The sequence below is a fragment of the Topomyia yanbarensis genome, chromosome 2 (genome assembly GCF_030247195.1).
Source record: "Topomyia yanbarensis strain Yona2022 chromosome 2, ASM3024719v1, whole genome shotgun sequence".
Taxonomy (NCBI): Eukaryota; Metazoa; Arthropoda; class Insecta; order Diptera; family Culicidae; genus Topomyia; species Topomyia yanbarensis.
Window position 1 is genome coordinate 60,102,844 of NC_080671.1, and position 15,799 is coordinate 60,118,642.

A 15,799-nucleotide genomic window follows, 5' to 3' on the forward strand; every position below is an offset into this window, starting at 1 on the left:
TGAAAAGTTCTTAGTGAAAACAATTCCAAAAATAAGACAATAGACACTAAAAACTCTAATAATATGTTGCCTGTTACAAGAAAGGCTATAGTGCATCGACGAATTAAATTTGATTATTTTTGATTTACAAGTTAGAAATTTCTCTAGTTACAAAAATGAATAGTCAAGAGCTCAAAGTATTAAGGGCTGCTTGAAAATGCTACGCTGGCTGCATGCTACGCTGCTTGAAAATGCTACACATTCGATACACCTTTACAATTTGTAGAAGACGCTAAATTGGAATGAGTAGAAAAATATCCAAAAACCCGTCTCATGAAACTTTACACGCATTTGCTAATCAGAAGAACGAAACCAACGTCAAGGTTGTCCCCATGAATAGGAATATATCAGTGTGAAATCAAAGTTTACCGTTGCAAAGAATGTCCGAACAAAGTGAATGTCGAAATTTGCTTCAAATCTTCTGATAAGGCAGGCGATTTGTAGATGCAGAAAATAGGTTCAACTCCTATTTTCATGATCAGGTTTCTTTCTACTATTACTAGCTCTTTGACTTCATCCGAAGTTTGCGTTAACTCGACTTTATGAAATTTTCAATTTAAATGATACTGATCATGTCGTAATCAAAACAATCCTGAAAAAAACACATGTTTTTTTTCATTTGGCTCTCATAGGTAATGGGTTAAAGACTATCTTCGACAACATTATCAGGCAACTCAGAATAACTATCTTTTTATCTATTTAAGTTGATTCTTTTTAGGTACTTTTTATATCATTGTACTTATGAATTAAAAATATCGTAGACTGATTTTCCTAGATCCCTAAAACTATAGTAAAAGTCAAAATGTAAAGTGAGTGCAAAAACTACTGATTTCACTACAAAGCAAGAATGCCTTAGCTCTATTGACTTTTGACAATCTTGTAAAACCGTTGTAACTTGAGAAGATTACCTAGATTAAGTAAATATTATATTTGAACATTTTGGTTTTATTTATTTATTTGAAGGTTTTATTTCGGAATTCGTGGGGTTTTGGACAATGTCAAATATATATTTCAATGATTTAATCTACTAATGGAAACTACCCAGAATTTAATCTACTGAGCGAAACTGCTCAGAATCTATTCACAAATCGAAAGAAAATTACTTAGCACTGATTACTCAATGCTTCTAATTTACATAAAATTTGGTAAATATAACATTGATGACACCACCAAAATAACTAGAGACTATAAACATAGACAATAATTTCAGCATCACTTGCTTCCGACACATGGAAGAGAACACATCGCACTTGCACCTAATTTGCCGAGGCTTTCTTTTAGAGTTGTCTGTTTTAAATTACAGCAAATTATCCGTTTCCTGTAAAACTTTTGCAAAACTCTTTGCCAATTCATTAAACAAATATGAACACTAATCTGTTTAGTAATAGGTTTGTTTGTGAATAAAAATAATTAGCTCTTGATTTTTTTCAATCATCATCAAGATTGGAAGAGATGTATGATTTCTTGAAGAAAGTTGTAATGTTTGTCTGATTACATGTTTGTTTTATCACTATTTGGGAAAAAGTTTCAATTAAAGTTGTTGCACCTAACGCAACGAAGACGAAATGAGAAGATCAGAGCGCAATTCGGAAAGAACTCGTGTTGAGTGTATAGTAAAGATAGAAGAGTGATCTTGAGTCGATTTAGATTGGTTGATTTTTTCCTCTCTTTGCTCTCTTATTTAAGATTATCTCTCTCATTTTATTCCATGACGAGCAAAAACGGAACGAAAGACTGTCACATACATAAGACATGAAATCGAAACTGTTATCCCAACTTATTGACTTATAGATTCAATCAGTCCCAACATTTTAGTCCCTCTTCGTGATTGCCTATTATTTTACCACTTTTTGCCCGGTCCACTTTTAAAAGAATTTTTTTCGCACGTTTGTCGAAGATATCACGGATTTACGGATTAACAGTGTATTAGTACGGAACGAATTACTCGTAACAATGAAATGAAGCGTTAATAAAAATGGTATTGCGTTAAAATGACGCGAAATGAAAATTCTATTCTCGTCTCAATCGTTCTCAGATAAATTGAAATACTTTTTGTGTAGCGCAGAGTAGTGTACAGAGAACAGAGTGTACAGTGTGCACTGACCTAATACAGAAATTCAAAATTGTGTGCAATTCAAAAACTTATCATTTAAAAATAACAAACTGGGTCGTGGGTCTTTTATATATTTCCTTATGTAAACAATAAAAATAATATAACGAGTTTATGTGGTTGTCCTACAGATCTCGCGCAAGCGCTTAGCCATTGCACGTGGAAACCTGTTTACGAGGCGAGGAAATATTTTTTTCCTCACCAACTATGTCTTGGGGGGGAGTAGTTCATTTCTATCTCGCTATTGTACATTTCCGTGTCATCATCGTAGTTGCTGCTTTTATGTTCGCGAATATCTTCCTTGCTTTTCGCCCTCAATAATTGCCCTTCCAAATAGATTTCATTTCTCCCAAATATGACATTAATCTGCGAGTAAGCGGTATCCGATCTTGTAGCGGAACATTCATTTTCTCATAGTCCATATACAGAAGGATCTTAATTATAGCATTGTCACACACAACCTTGTGCTTTAAGTTGTGCGAAATGAATGGTTTCGTCTGCACTAATTTGTTGAGCGCTAAATGCCTGCCATGGTAGAACTGGATAGAGCCGGTTTCCGAAAGTCTAATCTCTATTTACACCTCCAGGATGCGAATGATCAATAATTTTATAATCACCGCATTTGGCTGGAGCACCAATTCTTGCTTCTGCTAATCACTAATCTTGACAGATTATTACAGCTACAATTAAAGTAACAGTCTCTTGTATTCTTCAGACAAGGCACACAATATAAAAGTTACTTTTTTGTTGTTCGCTTCGCACTGGCTCGAGCAAAAGCATAAAGCACACTGAATTTCGTGACCATTGCCTTCGGTGGTTAGAAATAGCCTTCTTTAACTTTTTCTCAATAATTTGTTCAAACCAAATAAGCAACAAGTTTTGTTAAAAGTCACCGGTTTTTTAAATTTATTTTTGAAAAATTTCGGGGGGGGCTTTAGCCCCCTAGCCCCCCCTCTGGCTACGTGCCTGATGACCGCGTGTCGCTTTCAGAATAGACTGGAAGGACACATTGCCAAAAGCACCCTCCATATCTAGAGATACATCCAAGCTAGATTGCTTGAGCAAGAAGGCATTCTCAATGTTGTAAACAACATCGTGAAACAGAGTGATCGTGGATTTGCCACAATGATAGGCATGTTGCATTTTGTGCAGTGGATATTCAACTAAACTATCGTTCCTGATATGATGATCGATTATCCTTTCCAAAGCTTTCAGAAGAAAAGAACTTAAAGTGATAAGCCTAAAACTCTTGGCTTCTTCATAGCTTGAGCGCCCCCTCTTTGGGAATAAATTTATTTCTTGCCATTCTGTCAGGACATACACGGTAGCAAGACTGGAAAGAATAATCTTTTTCATTTCGAGAGAATTTAATTTAACCTGCCTCGTTCAGATTAGAGACATTAGTGCATAGGTTTTGCCAGCCAGCCCGTTCTGCGAGTCTAAGACATTTCTTATATGCACTACGCGCTGACCTGAAAGCCCTGGAGTAGGCTGTCCCAAAAAAATCGATGTTCGAAAAGTCATGGTGCTCAACCCTATAATGAAAGATAAGCATATTTTAAGCACTTTTGTAGAACAAATCAAGTTTCTAAAAAATCATCTAGAGGTTCCGCAAATGCGATTTATGAAAAATGGTCATTTTTTAGCAATATTATCGTATATAAGTGGTTTTCGCAACTTTTTCAAAGCCCAATTATTTTTAATATATTTTTCATTTTTCTGTGGACCTCAAAGAATAAATCTCATTTAAAAGTATTTACAAAAAGTCCTTATATTAATTATAGAACCTCTTAAAAAAATATTTTTTTGGTTAATTTTGAAGAAAATCCACACAAAACGAAGGTCAATAAATTTTTTTCAATAAACCAAAGGCATGTTTTGGAAAGTACTGTTCATTGCAAAAATTTTCGTGAACAAATGTTGTGTAACTTGACCAGTGTAGGTATATTGGGTGTCAAATAAAAAAGATTTTTCTCAATCTTACAAAGCATTTTCATATGTGGAATCTACCATCTTATTCTAAGGTTGTTATTGAGAGATTTATGGGATTGTGCATGATCAACAACTTTTTCGAATAAGAAGTGATAACATCAATATTGCTATAACCTGTGTAACATTCACGATTGATTAGATTTATTTATTAATGTGAATGTATGCTAAGTCTTGCTATTAAACAGTCAAAATGAATCCGTTTCATATCTTATCAAATAAATATGGCATGATTCAAGTTTTAGAAGTTATTTTGACTCTGCGTATTTTGGGTGGTAGTAATAATTCGTTTCTATCAGTGTCATTTTTAGAGCCATCTCGTAGATTTCTCCACATAAAGCTACTGTTCTTTCAGTACGATCATTACTGTCATTTAAGTTTGAACGGGAAAATACAGGAAAACGAAAATAGCAGTTTATGTCCTCACCGATTTTTGGCAAGAAAATTAGCTTATATAGTATTAGGACTACTGATTGAATTTAGTGAAGATTTAGCAAACACAGTAGAGAAAATTGAATTATCTCGTTGTAAATTTTTGTACCATTTTCAGTTTAACTTTAAAATTTCCGAACAAAGAGCGAGTAAAGGCGCTTTAACCTAGGCTTATTAGCCAGGGCAAGGTGTAAATACCTCTGTCCCATCGCAAAGGACCAAAGGAGTGACATTAACCTTCTTAGCCAAGTCACGATTTATTGTATACCCCTTAATGAAACGGTCGGTACGGTTGTCCTCGTTTCTTCATCTATTAAGATTCAAAAAGATTCGTTAATTAAATTATTCATCAAATGAATAATTTAATTACCACATAATTTTGAATCGTCTTCAAACCAAACTCTGCACAGTAGGCCTGGCCGTTTAAATATTTGCGGCATATGAAAATATGCTTCAAATATTAATATTGACAAGAAAAACACTAGACTAACTGTAGTGTTTTCCAGGATGCTTTTGAATACTGGCTGTGTAAGGGTTAGAATAGAATAGAATAGAATAGAATGGAATAGAACTTTAAAATTTCCGAACAAACTTTGACATGCCTGAAACGATTCATTGTAGTCCATGCTGACTGATCGGTGGTAAAGACAAATCCAGTTATACCGAGATATTGGAATATATTTTGGGCAACTTAATCTGGTAGCGTACAGAGATTCGAGCTGTTTTACTCTGATCAAGAATTTCCCAGTACTTTTCTTTTTTAGGCTTTTACAATCAATTTCATTATGGATGTCTGATTAAGCTAAATATTTTGAACCCACGATACCAGATTATGTTATCCAAACTTTACTCCAATATTTCGATACAACTTGTCTTTAACACCGATCAATCAGCACGGACTACCAAGAATCGTTTTAGGCATGTCAAAGTTTGCTCAGAAATCTTGAGCATGCTCGGAAAATATTTCAGTAATTATAAAACTGTACGATTATTAGCTTCATGTGAAGAATTCAACAAAGATGGCTCAAAGAATGGTATTGATACAAACGAGTTTTTACTATCTATCGCCAAAAACAGAAATAGCTAAAATAAATCTTCTAAAGCTTCAATCAGGCCGTATGTATTCGATAACATATCAAATAGTTTCAATTTGAGTGTTTTATTACAAGACTTAGCATACATTCACATTAATAAATAAATCTAATCAATCGTGAATGTTACATAGGTTATAGAAATATTGGTGTTATCACTTCTTATTCGAAAAAGTTGTTGATCATGCACAATCCCATAAATCTATCAATAACTACCTTAGAATAAGATGGTAGATTCCACATATGAAAATGCTTTGAAAGATTGAGAAAAATCCTTTTTATTTGACACCCAATATACCTACACTGGTCAAGTTACGGTTGAGATATTGAACAATTCAAAAAATGTAGCAAAGTTTCATGGTTTGAAAGCATTTACAAAAAACGCTATATGTCAGCCCCTCGACCTATTTTTCACAACATTTGTTCACGAAAATTTTTGCAATGAACAGTACTTTCCAAAACATGCCTTTGGTTTATTGAAAAAAATTATTGACTTTCGTTTTGTGTGGATTTTCTTCAAAATTAACCAAAACAATTTTTTTCCGCCATGATTAAGAGGTTTTATAATTAATATAAGGACTTTTTGTAAAAAACTTTTAAATGGGATTTATTCGCTGAGGTCCACAGAAAATTGAAAAAATATATTAAAAATAATTGGACTATGAAAAAGTTGGGAAAACCACTTATATACGACATTTTTGCTAAATAATGACCATTTTTCATAAATTGCATTTGCGGAACCTCTAGATGATTTTTTAGAAACTTGATTTGTTCTAGAAAAGTGCTTAAAATATGCTTATTTTTCATTATAGGGTTGAGCACCATGACTTTTCGAACATCGATTTTTTTTGGGACAGCCTACCCTGGAGTCATCACGCTGACGCCGGTTCCAAGCTCTTCTCATAACCTTCTTCATTCTTTCAAGCTCAGCCCTCCATCACCCTTAGTCGATTTAACAGTACGAAGTGGACAAGCTTCTTCGTAGGATACTACTAGAAGTGGCAGGGTCATTAGAACAGGCTTATTATCTTACGGGCTTAACTTTTGTCTTCTGCTGATGGGGATCGAGCTTAGGCAGCATAACTACGAATCACTCGAGTTCACAGCATGTCTCCTGGCATAGACAGACTTGTCCATCTTTACCGTGAGAACCGGTCACTCACCAGCTCGATATGAACCGCCTTAGTGCAGAAGCAGACGAATTTGCATATGCTTTCATTGCAGCAGCGGCTCGTTTATGCATCGGCTTCAGATACACTGGTCCAGCGTAATCGACTTCAGAAACGGGAAACTGTCAGCTGGGCATAATTCGATATAAAGAAAGCTGTCCAATCAGCTGGGCTGTCGGTGTAGGATCGACTCGAGCACATCGGTAGCTGCTGCGAATGACACTTTGGACAAGTCGTCATTTCATTTTTCGGCTTCAAGACGTAACAGCCATTTTGGGCCGTGTTTCCAAATTCTGCTAGTAAGAAAATCATCGACATGCATGCCGTGGGAGAGATGGTTCGCTGGATTTTCCGTTTCTGCGACGTGATTCCAAAATGCGCCGTGGGTTAAGGATTGGATTTTCGACACCCGGTTTGCCACAAAGGTTTTCCATGCATTAGAAGGGGCATGCATCCACAGCAAGGTAACTGTAAAATCGGACCAAAAATATGATCCTGATAAAGGAATCTGGAGAACCTCGACGATTCGGTTGTATAGTTTCGCTCCAACGTCAGCAGCGCACAGCTCTAAACGAGGTAGGGATATCTTCTTCGACGGCGCACAGTGGCGGGTCTTCAAACAAAAGTCGGACAAAACCTCACATGTTACCTAATTTGGCTGAAAATCACAATTTAAGCTAATTTTGAGGTGCTGAGCTCATTTTTGATGTCAAAAGTCGTAAAATATTAAATTCATTTTTCCATACAGTGTCATTGAACCTTTCTTATAATTACGATCCCGTTTTCACGATAGATTTTCCGTTACAGTTCACCAATGTCAGCAATATCATCAAAAATGAAATCCACTACTTTAAATCCATTGTATAACATGTTGCTTTACTGTAGATTGTCTAACTATTTTACGCAAAACACCATGCGCCTCCATATCAGCTACAAAGCTTCAAAATCTCCTTAAACATTTTTGCGCACCTAGGCGCAGAACGAGACCATGATATTCGAAAAGTAGAGGTTATTTCCCATAGAATGTATACTATGTGACCGTTCTGAAATGATTCCGAAATTTGTACAGAATACATTAGTGAAAAAAGTATTTTTGATCTGACCACCTTAAGCATATTTAAACTAAAAAGTCATAGTTCCAAGCAAATTAACCAATTGTATTTTTATTCACTAACCAAATTCTTTCATTCCTCTACACAATGAAACTAATTGTGCTAAAATCGGACCAAAATCAAAAGAGCAACATTCATTTGAAGTGAACAGAGCAATGGTGGTTTCGGAAAAGAAAATCATTAAAAAGTCCGGACTTTGCTACGTTTAAACTCATGTTAAAAAGCGCGTTCTTATCCAATGATCAAAAAAATTTGAATATACATCATTCAATACATGAGAAATTTAGGAAAAATATAAATTATCAATATTTCAAAAATAAATTTTTGAGGTTTTGGCCAGCCCCCAGCCACTGCACTGTGCGGCGCACAGTGGTACGACTTTGAACAAAAGGAGGACTAAAGTCCAAACTCTGTCGTATCGGTTCAAATAGGACGGTTTTATGTAATTTTGGTACACTGAATTCGTTTTTGATATTAAAACATTTTAAAAATAAACATTTACTATTCATTAGGGTGTCTCAAAAATATAATTTTTTTCCAAATCGTTCTTAAAATTTGTGTATATTAATTTTCGTATGCCTAGTCGCTTTTGATATTAACATTTGTGAGAATTTGTTATACATTGGGGTGGCTCAAAAATAATTATTTTGTTGCGAAGGCTCAAAATATTTTTTAAAGCAATTTTTGTGCTCTGAAGTCCTATTTTGGTTTTAAAAATAAAAATTAACTTTACTACTTATTAGAGTGGCTCAAAAGTAAGTATTTTGTCTTTTATTTTGTTTTTTTTTTTCAATAGTAATTTTGGAATTTATTTACCATATTGAAACGAATTGATTGATTTCTCGTTCTCAGGCTTCAGAAATGACTCTTTTGTTTTTACGGATCAAATAACATGTGTTCGACTAATTTTGGAACGTTTAATTCATTAGTGGGTTACTTAATATGAAAACTACATTTTCTCTCATATTCAAAAAAAACGTCATAGTGGAATGTTTAATTACATTCACTAATCACTAATTCACTAATCAACAAGATGGTTAACGATTTTTTTCGCAGGTGTGTTTTAAGTTACTTAGATTGCTTATTTCATATCTTAAATAAAAATAAATCCAAATCCCTTTTTTCGCGTATATGGATCATTTAAAAATGATCATATTTTATATGAATAATATCGTAGTTATCAGTGCTATGAAAATTCGGATCAAAATAGTCTCAACTATTGACCAGAACTCAACTGTGTTCACTCAATTTGGCAGCTATTGCGTAACTTAGCAAGAAATAGTTCCAGAAACATTTTATGATATATGTCAAATGGTTGAAAATATTTACTGATTTTTAAACATTCTTAATACCTTTACCATCGAAAAAACCATACCTCCCATTCGGCTCCTTACTCTGGAACGCTAGTAGAACCCTTGAAGATCATGCTCTCAATGCTATTTGAAAGTGCATATATTCGTGTCATTATTCTAGCCATAAAGTGATTATTCAAATTCAATATCAGTAATAACCATGCGTTTCCATTCACAGTTTTTTTTTTTAATTTTGACTGCTTATCGCAAGTTTTCGCAAAACTAGCATAGACTCATTTTAAAGAGAAAATTAAAGGCTTTCGAATTAGTATAGTGTGATCGCGGGCATTCACGGGCGTCGTTGTTGTTATCGCATTAGAAGTTCGCATTCAATAAAAATTCATAACAAACAGTTATCTAAACACTAACTAAACCAACTAATGACTTATTTTTGGAAATTTTACGATGTAATTTAATCACATGGATAATTTTAGTGAAGAAATGCAATGCATAAAATCCACCGTTTCTTTGAAAAACGAAAATAACCGTATGTAGGTCCTATGGTCAAATAATGCAAAAAACACATGAGTTATGTCCTTCAAAAAGCTGTTAAAAATTCATTTTACGTTCAAATCACCCAAAAACTCTCTGATGGCTCAGCTGATAGGAGAAAAATACTAGTGAGAATATCCCACTGTGCGGCGCCACTCGAGATTTGGATGCTAGTAGCTGTACACGAACCTTTCCAGAAGAATCGATACATCTTGCATATGTACATTGTACGTACATGCCCCATACGCTGATTCCGATGCGTCACAGAACGTATAAAGCTGGATGGTGGACATTAGTAGAAGTGAATATCGGCTAAACAGGAAAGTTGGTAACCTTAAGAAGTTGTGCGGATAGTTTCTCCCAAGCAGTTGCGATGTAGTCCGGCACTTCGTCATCCCACGAGCATGGTCGCAACCGCAAGCGTTGCATCAATAACTTTCCATTGATGGCAATGGGCGAAATTAACCCTAATGGGTCGAATAGTTCTGAAATCGCCGAAAGTATTGAGTGCTTCTATGGCGTTCCTTTACGTTGATAGATCTCGAAGTCAAAACGGAGTGTATCATATTCGGGTTCCCGGGAGATACCAAGCATCTTAACCGTTTCATTCGTGTCAAACTTGATAGCCGATTGAGTGCCAATTTCATCAAACGACAATCCCGCAAGAACCGGTAGTTGGTTTGATTTCCACTTACGAAGAGCAAAGCCGCCATTGACTAGGAGCTCGCTTAGTTCCGACCTTAATTGAATTGCTTCAGTGATGGATTGGGCTGCGCCAATAAAGTCGTTAACTTAAAAATCCTTCGGAGGACAGGTTTGCCAAGGGGGTAGGCATCACCTTCATCGTCTACAAGCCGCTGCAAAGTTTGGGTCGCAAGAAACGACGATGGACCTAATCCGTACGTCACCGTCATCAATTGATAGCTTTTGATAGGATCTGCTAAATCAAATCGTCACAAAATCCTTTGATAGGGAGTATCATCCGGATGGAGGAGGACCTGACGGTAGGGGAGCCCGGGGCTAGTTGGCGGTTGGGGTAAGTTGGCGGAATCCCCTTTTCTCCATTTCTATTAGTCAAAAAGCGCTGTCTCTCGTTGTGAACCTGAAGTAATATGAAACGCATTATCCAATGTGTTTTTGTTGCAAAACATTTTGTTTTGTAGAAGCTGTGGGCGATATTGTGTTTTTGAGCATACTTTGTAAATTTTCTCAATTTTAAACATTTTGTGTTATTTAAGGTTGTTTTCAATCTATTCCCCGAATGATTATATTTTTCGATAGTGCGTGAAAAGAGCTTGCAGTATCCGTATAGATATAACACCTATTCATACACAAAAGTAATTTTTTAGATCCTTTTTTATAAAATGTACTGTTGGGGTAAGTTGGCGGTGACGTACACGGGGCAAGTTGGCGGTACTATTTACAGTGCAAAAATAGTCATCAAATATTTTCATTTCTGGAATTCACTCCAAATCAAAAGAAACTTTTTCTTGTGTCTCTCGTTAATGCAGGGGACAATTAGTTCGGCCAATCGCCTGAAGAATTTTGAAAATTTGCTTTTGAATATGGAGTACACGTCGAAGTCAAATTGACGGGGTATTGAGAGTGAAATATAATGATAAGCGTCGAATACTATACAGTATTATTGAAAAGACAATCGGCACATTTCATAAGGACCACTTCTATTTCTATTTGATTGCTTATTTTTGTGTATTCCGCCAACTTACCCCATACCTACCGCCAACTTACCCCGGGGCTGGGGTAAGTTGGCGGCTTTTCCGCGTCACATATTTTTTTCTCTAGAAATGAAGACAACGTATCAAACATTTTCATAAAATTCAGAGATGTTGCCAACAGTCTGCCCTTTCATGCAACGTGTTCTATTTTGCAAGATCTACCAAAATCAAAGGACTTGAAAATGAAAACTGAAAACACCGCCAACTAGCCCCGGTCTCCCCTACATTTTAGCGATGTCTCCTACTAGCGACACAGGAAATGTACGGAACCGAAGTATTATCGAAAGAAGATTGTCCTGCATCACAGGGCCTGCCAAAAGCGCTTCGTTGACATAAAAGCCTATAGAAGTTTTGCCGGAGCGTCAAAAACCACCCGCACCTTCGTCGTTGTACTGGTTTCCTTCACTACTGGGCAGGTACGATGAAAAACATTGCCTGTCGTCCTCGCGTGTACATCGCATATGTCCAAGGGAGAGGTATTCCGTCATAAACTGGTGGTATTCCTCCTTCAGCTCTGCATTACGAGCAAGTCTTTTCTCAAGGAGTTGAAAACGTTGCATTGCCATCGATTTCGAGACTCCCACCATTTCATCAAAGTTTGGCCGACGAGGTAGACAGACCACGTAGGGGGTGGGCGTAGCGTATTGGTAAATCGATTGCCTTGTACGCAGCGCACCTGGGTTCGAGTCCCGACCCCGTACATAGGGTTAGAAATTTTTCCTAAGAGATTTTTCTAACCCGAAGAGGCGAATGACCTTAAGGTTAAAACCTCTATAATTGAAATAAAAAAAAAAAAAAAAAAAAAAACAGACCACGTAACGCCCTACGGCGGTCCTCTAAGCAGTATCCGAAAACACTTTCTCGCAAAGCTTCTCTTCTACCGAATAATCGGATCGGATTGGCAACTCTTCCACCTGCCAGAAACGTTCGACGCTCTCTTCTAGAGTGAACAAGGATACAGCTACAATGCTGCATGGAGGATTCTTTCCTGCGGGAGGAACCATGTTAGTGGAACAGGAAACTAGCCAACCGAAGACACTGTCGATCAGCATCGAGAGGGATCTGAAGATATTTATTCTGTTTGCTGTCTTGAAGAACGAAAAGAAGTGCTCAAGTCCTAAAATCATGTTGATCGGTGCACGTTTGTGGATCAGCGAGCAAAATGTTCGATGGAAGCTGATCAATTGGAATATCATGTGCTGGAAGCTGAGGAGTTATCCTTGGAAGAATCAGGAAATCAGCATCCACTGAGAATTTTTCTTTTCTGGAAAGGACTTGGACGTGGGCGGATTCTCTATAGCGTTCTGAGGTTGCTTCCCTATTCCTTGAATCAGAACGCTTGTTTTGCTTCATTTCAGCCGTTCTGATGGAGTCTAAAATATAAGCAACCATCTGTATTCGTATTGAATCTGTATTGAAGTAACTAGAAGAAAAAAAATTTTTTTTGTTCGCTCAGGTCCCCAACACCGCCTCTGGGCGGCTTACTTATTGTGATGCTTTAATGAAAAATCCATTACTTACAAGAATTATCAACATTATTTTCTTTTTTCCCATCACGAAGCCCACCTACGAAAGTTTTTTCAATCCAAAAAAAATTGGGCACTAGAGGGTTAAAATAAAGCTTTTTTTCAAGACCGTGCAATAAATTTCGCGAATGACAATACAGTCTTCACTAGAAACATGCTACGTTACGTTATAACACCATCCTATCTGCTATACTTTTAAACTGATTGGATATTTAAAAACCAATTATCTCTTCCTCTTGGCATTTAGCGATTACAATTAGCAATTTTGTGAAAAATATGCACGGACACTCAGACTGGATAAATTGGAGTAAAATAGCTTTTGAACCCAAACTATTATGCGAAATTAATAAATATTTGAAATATTATAGTTCATTCCATATATTCCGACATTCAAAGTAAATTTTTTTGTTATTAACATGCTCATAAGTCATCAGTGTCCTGTCAATTATCTTCTTCGTTATTGAATGAACAAGGTATTAATATAACCGAGTATTCTAAGCAACGAAATACCTTGTTCATCCAATGACGAAGAAGATAATTGTCAGGACACTGATGACTTATAAGCAATAACAAAAAATAACAAAAAAATTAACTTTGAATGTCGGAGTAAATGGAATGAACTATAATATTTCAAATGTTATTAATTTCGCATAATAGCTTGTTTTTCATGCTTCATAATACAAATAATTTATTGAAATGCTAGTTTATTTTACTCCACATTATTCCAAGGATCCTATTAGATCCCGCTATGATTTATATATGTATCAATAGGGAATTTCTCGCTGAACATCAAAAAACTAAATTTAGCTGCTACTACCTGCTACTCTACAAACCATAGCCCCTTAAAGTTAGCTTAAAAAAACCAAAAAAAAGAGACATACACCCTAAAAACGAAGAGATAGCGAGTTGGTCTATTCCACAAAAAGGTGCGTTTTGAAAGCATCTAGAACATCGAGAAACTGTTAAAAATCAAATAAAAGGTTACAATGAAAAAACACTTTTTAAGGGGGTATTCCATGTACATGTCAATTTCACCCAATAACTTTTTTCGCTTAACAGATAGCCTATTTGCTACTTCTACAAAGTTTCATAAAATCATTTCGTCTACAAACTTTCCATACCTGACTATCAATTTTGGCAACAACTTGCAAAGTTTTTTTATCTGCGTATATAACCCCTTAACTAAAAATTTTCTAACATTATATTAAACTACTTAAAAAATGAAGAAACCTTTCCGAAGACATCAAAGTGCCATAACCAATAGTTTCGTCGCAAATATCAATGTCCGGCTTTTTTTGATTCCGTCCCACTGTGCATAGCCGTCGCTGACACCCACCGTTTCGCGAATTCAGCACACTTTTCGACAGCAAGGGAGAATTGTGGCCTATCTAACTCTGTGTTACTTATTCACAATTGTCGAACAAAAATTATCTAACCTATCTACACGAACAAAACCGTTCACATACGCGAAAATGAACAAAATTTACATGAAAAAGTGAATGGTACCGAACAGCGGTGAGCATAATTTTACATGTCAACAAATACACTCAACGGAGTGTATACCCACAAATAGGTATATTTCCACCCAGTGCTAAATTGTTACCATGACGGGTTACAATGTACAACTCTTGGTGACCCCAACTTATTTATTTATCAATACCGGCACCGTCCAGGCCCGAACGTAGATCACAGTAGGAAAGGGAAGGAATGTTAGTCCCTGCAAAAAACTAGCTCTACATCCAACAAAGCATCGAACGGAGCAGATCATCGTAAGACGTTTGTTCAACAAATATTTGGCAAGGGAATGCAAAGATGATGCAAAAATGAAAATGCAATGCATTTTTTCAAATAGTATGAAAATTTGTTTACATTTCTAGTGTGATCTGTCCCTAGTTCTAATGCTTCAAACATGTGATAACAATTAAAACCAACCATATCTTGGTCAGCTAGCATAACTTTTGGGTTGACTACCAAGAATCGCTATAGATTAGCTTGGCAATTCTTTGAACCAAATTAAAACTGCTCCAACATAACTCAATCCCTCGCCCACCAAAATCTCCAACTACCACCCGTCTTTCATTAGGCGCAAATCTTGTTCAGTGCGCCCGTGCTTTAGAAATACCTACAGAAGCGTGCCTTAGTGATAAAAATGCCATAACAAATATTCAAAATATGAAAACTGTGTGCGTCAATAGGCTCATTATGCTACGAACTCACGAAAACATTTTCACTATGCTATATTTCTCCTAGGTGGAGAAAATTTCTGGTAAAAGCTATTTTTCTCCACTAATGAGAAACCACCGTTGCGCGTAAATAGCACGAAACCCAAAAATAAATTATTAATGGAATTTGATGTTTCGATTTCATCTCATCAGAATCCGATACTAACTTAGGAACCATCCATAAATGACGTAGCATTATATGTGGGAGGGGGTGTTTTGTATTTTGTGATGATGTGTGACGACAGGGGGTAGGGGTTCATGGCATACTACGTAGCTTTTTTAAAGGAGAATAACTAAAATCCTTTTTCATTTTTTTAAATTTTACGGTTACAAGGAGGGGGGTAGAATTTCCGCCAAGCTACGTAATTACCAGGGGGGGGGGGGGGGGGGTTTTAGAGGTTTGTGACGAAATGCTGCGATGGGGGAGGGGGGGGGGGTGTTAAAAATCACTCAAAAATGCTACGTCATTTATGGATCGTCCCTTAGTGACAGGACTTAGCTAGCACCGGATCGACACTAGTTCCAAAAA